Below are 9,115 nucleotides of genomic sequence, written 5' to 3' on the forward strand. Positions count from 1 at the left end.
TGTGGCGCAACACGCAAGTGTCCATCGCGACGCAATAACAATATCTCACTGCGATGGCTCTGACGCGCTGTGACAGTCCCGTTGCCTCTACGATGGTCCAGTTTTCTGCCTGAGTCCTCACGTTGAGTCTAATTAATCAATTTATTAATAGCTAAAGCCATATTTAGTACTTGATTGAGTCTAGGCACATAGTCCCATGGTCTTAAACAAGTGTCAAAACATGTCACTTTCACTCACTAGTCAAAAGCACACACTTTGTATATGTGTCATCATGACCATGTCTTAGGTTCATGCATGAGTCGTCCTTTCCGTCATTTGAGTTGGGGGTCCACTCTATTCCTAAATTCTTCCATATCTCTCTATCTACATCATATTTCCACTCTCCACATGCTTTCTCCATACATATCATTCCCCTCATTCTTCCATGATCTCTTCCCATCTATGCATGTTGAATCAAGTTTAAGTCAAACAATTAACAATAAATATGCATGACTTCCCTTTCCACAGCACTTGGTCAAGGAGAGAAGGGCGCTTAATCAAGGAAAACACCTTTTTTCAAGTCCTACTCTTCGATAAACCCATCAGACACCGGAAAAAGTTCATACTAATGGCTTCCCAACAAGAAGTTGATGAGTTGAGGAAAAACATGAACAATCTGACTGAAATGTTCAAAACTCTCGCTCTTCAAGTCAACAACCCTAGTAAGCAACAACAGCTTGAGCGTATGAAAGAAAGCTTGAGCAAAATTTCCAATGACTACAAGTTTCAGGGGATAAGCTCACAAGGGATCTCAGTGGATAAGGAACTTCTTCCACAGAAGTTCAATGCCAACGACATCCCTAGATTCAAGCCAACTGACAACCCTTATTTTCATTTAAGAGCCTTCGAAACTATAATGAATATTAAGGGAATTGATAGGAAAGCTTTCCACTCGCTATTTCACTATCTTTTGAAATCGTTTGTCAACAATGGTTTTTCTCCCTTGATAAAGAGAAAATCTCTTCTTGGGACTCAATAACAAATGCTTTCACTGATAGATACAAGTGCAACATTCAAGTTGAAATTGACCATAGGAAACTTGAGATGTTGAAACAAAAAGAGAACGAAGGATTCACTTCCTTCTTCAACAAGTGTAGGGAGACTTCCGCTAAAATGGTCGAGGTCCCTACTGAAAGGGAGTCCGTAAGAATGTTCATCAAAAACCGCCAAGAGAAGTATTCAAAGCATTTGAAATACCAACACAACTTGAATACTTTCAAGGCAGTCTATAACATAGGCATTGACATTGAAGATGACCTTGCAAAACAAAAATCTACTAACAATAGTAACAACAGTGGCTGGAAAGGAAAGAAGAACGACAATCCTTCTTCTTCCGAAAACACCTACTCAAGTAACAATGTTAGTACCTTTGACCTTAATGAAGTCTTAGCCATGGATAACCAAGGACCTAAAAAACAACTGAGGAAAGAGTTCACCCCTATTGGGATGAGCTACCATACTGCCTTCGTTCGACTCCATGCCAAGGGACTCATTACTCCCATTGGACCTATTCAAGATCCCGCACCTGAAAAGAGGTTGCCCGGTTGGAACCCAAATTAACACTACAAGTACCATCAAGGTAGGAGGCATACTACTGAGAGTTGTTGGAAGCTAAAAGAGGCAATCCAATATTTGATTGATAATAACAAGCTTCCCAAACCTCTAGCTAGCAAGAAGAACAAATGATGATAAAGCACCAGACATAAGGCGAGCTTCAATGACAAGATTTCGTGACCTCTTTTTCTATTCCTCCTTTCCCCAATAAGTCTAGCATATGCATTCCCCATCTTCCTCATTAGATTTATTAGAGTTTGTTTTTTTTTTTTTTTTTTTTATCTTTTTTCATTTTAATAAAAGGAGCATTTATTTTTTTACATATGATCATTGCGTTGCATTAAAAAAAATCATTTTCGGACTAAGCACAAGGTATACTAATGATTTGAGGCACCCCTTGTAGCCACATCATATCACCTTTCACCCTTCAAAAATACGATCCTTTCTTGATAAACCACTTTGAACCTCGTCTAACGATAGACCTTTCTTTTTTCGACCCATATCTACCTAACCTTGGGATGGGGTGGTGTGAAAATTATGCAATTTTCAAATACATAAGCTTGAGTAATTTTACCAATATTTTAAAAGTTCAAATAGCAATAAAAGTGTGCAAAAGGGCAAGTGTTCCAATGTCTTTAATATGAAAATATATTTTATATGAACACGTCTCAGATTGCGTCTCTTATCGAGTGCTCAGTATCATGCCTGAGAAACAGGAATGCCAAATGAGTGATAGACCGCATGATCGGGATTGCCCACACTTATCAAAATAAAAAAAAATGAAAGAAAAAGAAAATAGAGAGCAAAAATAAAAGAGAGTTAAAAAGTGAGAAACCTCAAGCATACAAATACAAAGATTCAAAAGCAAGGTTGCACACCTTGGAGGCTTATCTAGGGTCTTGAACCTTTATCCCCTTCTTCTTCAACCTTTAGCCTAACCACGTTACAACCCTTAAAAGACCTCTTTGAGGTATACACACACTTGTGCGAGGTTCGGCTAGAGCTACGTTCGGCCTAATTCCTAATGGATACGTAGGCAACCTCACATTGGGGTACGACCGTAATAATCATGCATTCATTCATTCACATACATATTCATGCATGATCATATCAAGGGATCTCCAATGCTCATCCCTATCTACTTAGAGTTAGACTTGGGGGCTTGATCCCTACATCTATTAGCTTACCTAGCCTAAGAGTCACCACTATTTGACTCTTTTTCAAAATATTTTCCCATACACTTAGCCTTTGCGGCCAAACTCTAGTGTCACTTTCACACACGTCACAGATACATGGCCAAATAAACCTTCCGATAGGAACCCTTTGTCATGAAATCTTAACACAATGATGAAGCACGCCTTGTCATATCAAGATCACTAATCACTCATAATCATCATTGCATCACAAAGTATGAAGTACTTAGCCTCCGTGCCTAAGTTACCTAAATACTTTCATCATCGAGTCAACAATTGAGATAGCCTAGGATGTTACAAACCTTGCACCATGAGATATAACATCAGCACATACATTTGACTAAACTCATTCAACATGCACTCTCAAACAATCACTTCTTCCTTTTCGCGTCTTTCATTTTCGGGAGAAAGTCAGTACCCTCCACAAAAATGACGAAATTTTTTTGTTTTTCTGCATTTTGAGTTAAGCACATCACAATACAATGCACACACGAGTCATGTAAACTAAGTCATGTCGTGTGATATCACATCGAGTGGAGTCTTGCACCTTGAGTCATGTTAAGTCGTTGTGTTAAAACACATTAAGTCGAGTTCACACAATGAGTTGAATAGCACCAAGCCTTAGGTCAACCCTAAGAAAAACATGAGCAAAGTCCTATAGTCCAAAATATAGATGCAGGTACGCTAAGTCCAAAGCGGAACGAGCAGAAAAAGCTCTAACTTAGGTTCAAGCGCTTTGCTATATAAATCTCATAGCACGATGCACCCCAATGCAGCACAATGCACCTTGGCGCAGCACAATGCTCCCTGACGCAACACGAGGTTCCCTGATGCAGCGCGATACACTATGACACAGTGCAATAGACCTGTCGCTACGCGGTAGACCTGTCGCTGCGCGATGGCTCTGATTTTTCCGTGTTAGCCTTCGATGGTTTCACAACTTGGATTGGTTGGTCTGTGACTAATCCATTTGAGAGTCTTGATGAGCATTCGATCTTTTTGAATAATTGATAGATATTTTATTGGTAACCGGCTCGATTACAATCTTGATTGATAGGCCTGATGACGACCATACTTTGATTACATATTGAATGAACACTTTTGATTAGTAGTCATCTCGATTACAACTTGATTGGTGATTGGCTTGATGACGATCAAATGAAGCAGATTTGAAAATTGATTAAGAACATTTGAGTAGTGATGGATTATAATCACAAAGAATTCCTAGGATGGAAGATTTCTACAAACCAATTTGAAGACTTTAAGAATCTTAGATATGGTTCTTAAAATGAATTTTCCAAAGATGGAAAGGTCAATTACTTCTAGGAGTAAAAACAAGAAGATTTGAAGACTCAAGATGAAGAAGCCTTCGACAGGAGGCTGTAGGATTAAAAGGGTCTCTCGCTTGGATTTGGGAAGGACGGTTCAAGATGAAGCGGTCTTTGATGGCTTTCGCTCAGATTGTGGAGTTTGTCAATTAATTCAAGAAGATAGCACGAGATGGGCAATCTTTGATAACTTTCGCTAAGATTGAGGAGGTTGTCACTTAGAAATTGAGAAGATGGCATGAGATGAACGGTCTTTAACAATGTTCGCAATGATTGTGGAAGTCGTCACCCAGATTTAAGAAGAACCGTTCGTGATGAGGTGGTCTTCGACGACATTCGCTATGATTATGAAGGTTGTCACCATGATTCAAGAAAATAGCTCGTGATGTAGCAGATTCCGACGATATTCCCTAGGATGTGGAAGATTGTCACAGCAAATTGAAGATTGTTACAAGCAGAATGGTCTTCGACGACGTTACCTAGGATATGGAAGGTTGTCACAAACAACTGAAGATGACTACAAGCAAAGTCACCTTCGGCGACGTTCCCTAGGATGTGGAGGGTTGTCACAAACAAATGAAGATGACTACAAGCAGAGTCACCTTCGACGACGGAAGGTTTTCATAAAAATGGGAGATGGCTATAAGCAGAGTTATCTTCAGCGATGTTCCCTGGCTTGCGGAAGATGGTCATAAAACAGCAGAAGATCGCTACAAGCAGAGCAATCTTCGATGGTGTTCCTTAGCTTGCGGAGGACTGTCACAGCAAAAAAAATTGAAGGCAGCTACAAGAGAATCCGTCTTCGGCGACATCCCTTGGCTTGAGGAAGGTCGTCACAAATGCAGCAATAAAATCGGTTACGCCAGAGACGTGTACTCGACGGTGCAAGATACGCGTCTCTAACTCTTTTATCTATTTAAAGTAACGCTAGTTTGCAGGTATCGGCGTTGCAAAGAATGATTTAGGATCGTAGAACGTTCTGAATCATTCTCCGTCCCTATCGCTACTTTTAATTTTGTTTTCGAAACTTACGTTTCTCCAAACTCAGTCAAAGTGGGGGCTTTAGTAGACACCAAATAGTCTCTCCCCAAAAACCAAACCTAGTGATGAATATCTATCACGTCATTGATTATCGAACAAGGTGAAATGTGAAAGAGTCTCGTGATGCACTTGTTTTTAATAAAAATACTTCTTTCTGTTTTTCAAAATATTTCTTTTCGTAATTCAAGATGAGGTTCCATGGTGTATGCTGTTCGCAGATGATATCGTTTTGGTGGATGAGACTAAGGATGGGGTTAATGTCAAGTTGGAGCAATGGAGGCAAAGGTTGGAATCTAGAGGGTTTAAGCTAAGTCGGAGTAAGACTGAATATTTGGTATGTCGTTTTGGCACTCAGAGGGGGACAAGCAATGAAGTGGTGAGTTTGGATGGAAAGGATTTGACCATGAGTGAATGTTTTAAGTACCTAGGGTCGATCATCCAGAAGAATGGTGACATTGATCAAGACGTGACCCACAGGATTAAGTCAGGGTGGCTTAAATGGAGAGCGGCCACGGGAGTGCTATGCGACCGCAGCATTCCCTTAAAGTTGAAGGGAAAATTCTACAGGACTGCCATAAGACCAGTGTTGCTCTATGGTACAGAATGTTGGGCTTCTAAGAAAGAGCATATTAAAAAGATGGAGGTTACGGAAATGCGCATGTTAAGGTGGATGTGTGGAAACACTTTAAGAGATAGAATCAGAAATGAGGTTATTCGCAAGAAAGTAGGTGTGGCGGGCATTGTAGATAAATTAAGGGAAAATCGTCTGCGTTGGTTTGGACATGTAAGACGGAGACCCGAGGGTGCACCGGTGCGAAGAGTGGAAGAGTGGGACCATGGAGGGATTAAACGAGGAAGAGGGAGACCAAAGATGACTTGGTTGGAAGGAGTGAGGAAGGATATGAAGTGCATGGATTTACGTGAGGATGAAGTTTTGGATCGTAAGGGATGGAGGAGAAAGATTTATGTTGATGACTACACGGAATAATCAAATTTGGTTCATGTTAGCCGACCCCACTTTTGGGATTAAGGCTTTGATTGATTGATTGATTGATTGATTGTACCCTATTTATGAAAATATCCAGTCCAATTTAGTTTGGTCCATGATATAGGTCTAATAATAGTGTAGTTGGATGGGGCTCGAAAATAGCTTTCCAACGATATATTATAAACCCAATTCTGATGAATAATGAGGTAGTTATGGCCAAAATACTAAACTGGGCCCAAAATGAATTTTATATACAGCCCAATGATCAAGTGGAGGCCCCATTAATTGTTATTCCTAAATTCATTGGGATTTACTTTAATTTTTTAGACTAATTTAGAAGGTTCTTTTAACTTCTAAAGAGATTAAGATTAATAATTATATTTGATTTTGAAAAGATAAATGATTTTATTTGGAATAAAACAAGTGTTTTAAGGATTAAATTTGATTTAATAATAGAGAAGTACGGACTCTACTTAGCCAAATTCAATTGGAAGAAGTACTCCGTACGAATTTTATAGTACAGCATCCATCGCATCAAGATAAGGTCCATCGCGCTGCGATGGGTCTGTCGCGTCGCGATGAAGTCCGTCACGTTGCGATGAAGTCCGTCGCGTCGCGATGAAACTGTCGCGTCGCGATGACGCTGTCGCATCGCGATGGGAGCAATTTTACTCTAAGTCGACTTCAGACTCTTTTCTATCGTTTTCGGACAGTTTTCTCTATAAATAAGGTCGTATTTCCCCGTTTTCAATTCACCAACAATCACCATCTTTCTTTCTCTTTAAGCTAAAGCTTATTTTTTTCTTTCTCTCTCTTGATTCCTAAGCCTTTCCTTTTCAAAATACAACATTCGTCTATCACGAGACTTAGACACACCTAGCCAAGCTCGAAGTTGCCTTCGCCCTAGACGTGAAAGGTTGATAATTTCTGAGGGTTTGGTCCCAAATCCCTATTTCAATTATTTAAATTAATTGTTTGATTTAATACTTTTATTGAAGTTACTAACGTGTGTATTATTTTGATAGAAAGAGATACGAGGCAAAAAAGTGAGTAATTTCATTGCTCTATATCTTTAGAAAGCATGCTTGGATTATTTTAATTCCTAGTATCATGTTAGGATGTTATTTATTGCTTTTTCGTATCATGATTAGGTTGCTATCTATTTTCTTCTATCATGTTAGTATCATGTTAGGGATAAAGCTTTAATTTTTAGTGTTTAGTGACATGCTAGGATTTGTTATTAATCATGTTAGTATCATGTCTAGGATCTTGCTATTATTATTATGCTTTGATAATATTGAGATGATGATGATGATTGTTGTGTCTATTATTATGTTGCTTGATATATTGTTGTTATTGTTTGATCACGCCCTCTCTTGTAGGTTTAAAGGAAATTTGTACTTGAAATCACGCTTAATAAGATAATTAATAATTTGAATTAGGTTAATGTGATTTTAATCCAAGTGATCGCCAATAGTAGATTTGTTTGTGCATTAATGTCAACCAACATAGATTAAACAGGTTTAGGGTTAATATATTGATTGTATGTTGATCGAAAAGCGCACATGAATATGAGAAGAATAAAGTAGAGGCCTATTTAGGGCAGGTTCAATCTCTTTTAGGTTGGATTTGTACCTTCATCTCTGAATGTCAAGTCATGATTCAAGACCACTATGGAGTTAGCAATCTCATGGATCGTGAAGGGGTGTAACCTTCACTTTGTGAACAGTTTACAAGTTCCTAAAACTTATTGGTGACTTTTTTGCTCTAGTTTCCTTCCCTTTGGACGCCACCATACTTAAGTGTATGATCACAGTAAGGCTCAAGTGTAAGATGCTTGAAATATTCCCTACAATCTTCCTTCCTCTACACATTCTCTCTCCATTATATATAATAAATCATATACCAAATTTAATTATTATTAACAACTAATTATGTAATACCACAGATCAATATGAGCCCATTATTAGATATTGTCTTCATTGGGACTTTAGGCCCTATCCTTCAAAGAATTTGCATGGGTGCGGGACACAAGTCCTACCTAAAATTGTTTCACGCAAACCGATGCATTTTTAGCAGGCAAAATGAGACATTTGCATTAATTTTTCTTCAATTCTAACTTCAAATCGGATTCAAAGGGGCAAAATGACCCCAAAAACCATTAAAGAACACTTTTTGCACAAAAATCGTACTTCATCTGGCCAATTATATTTGGAATATTGGAGTAGACACGTAATTTAAGAAAATTACAAGTGGGTCGATTTAAAATATTTGTTTATTGTATAAAAGATTTTATTTTGTATTTTTATATTACAAGAAAACAAGTGGGGTGGGAGTGGGAGAGGGAGTTTAAAGGGAGTATTGTTATGCATGAAAAATTGCATAATAAGGGGTAAGAGTGTAATTACAAGTAATGTATATTCTGATTTTAGAGTAGTACCATTGAGTGATCAATAGTATCATTGGGTGATCAAATAATACCATTGAATATTTCCGTGGTACTTTTATGCATTCAATGGTACTAACTAATTGCATATATAGTATCACTAAATAACCAATAGTATTATATAAGCTTTTAGTGGTACAATTAAAAGTGGTCCCACTTATCTTTCTCTCTTTTCCATGTGACTTTTAATATTTTGGTATTTGTTATGCATTTGCAAATGCATAACAATACGACATAAGTACTTCCTCGGGAGTGGGGTAGCTGAGGAGAGAGAAAATGTGGAAAAATATTTTTTTTTACTAGTGGTCCCATTTCATATTTAGTAACGTGTCAAATATTGTGGGACGGAGAGAGTGATATTTTAATAATTCCGTTAGATATAATGATTATTTTGACAGCAAGTCGTGAAAGACAATTTTTAGATTTTTGTTTGATGGTAAAATAAAACTTTAAGACGTTTTGATGGTAAAAAAACAATTTTATGCTTTTTTTTTATGGTAGTAAAAGTCAAAATTTCCTTAAAAAA

This window comes from Chenopodium album, chromosome 11 (genome assembly GCF_948465745.1).
Source record: "Chenopodium album chromosome 11, dcCheAlbu1.1, whole genome shotgun sequence".
Classification (NCBI taxonomy): domain Eukaryota; kingdom Viridiplantae; phylum Streptophyta; class Magnoliopsida; order Caryophyllales; family Amaranthaceae; genus Chenopodium; species Chenopodium album.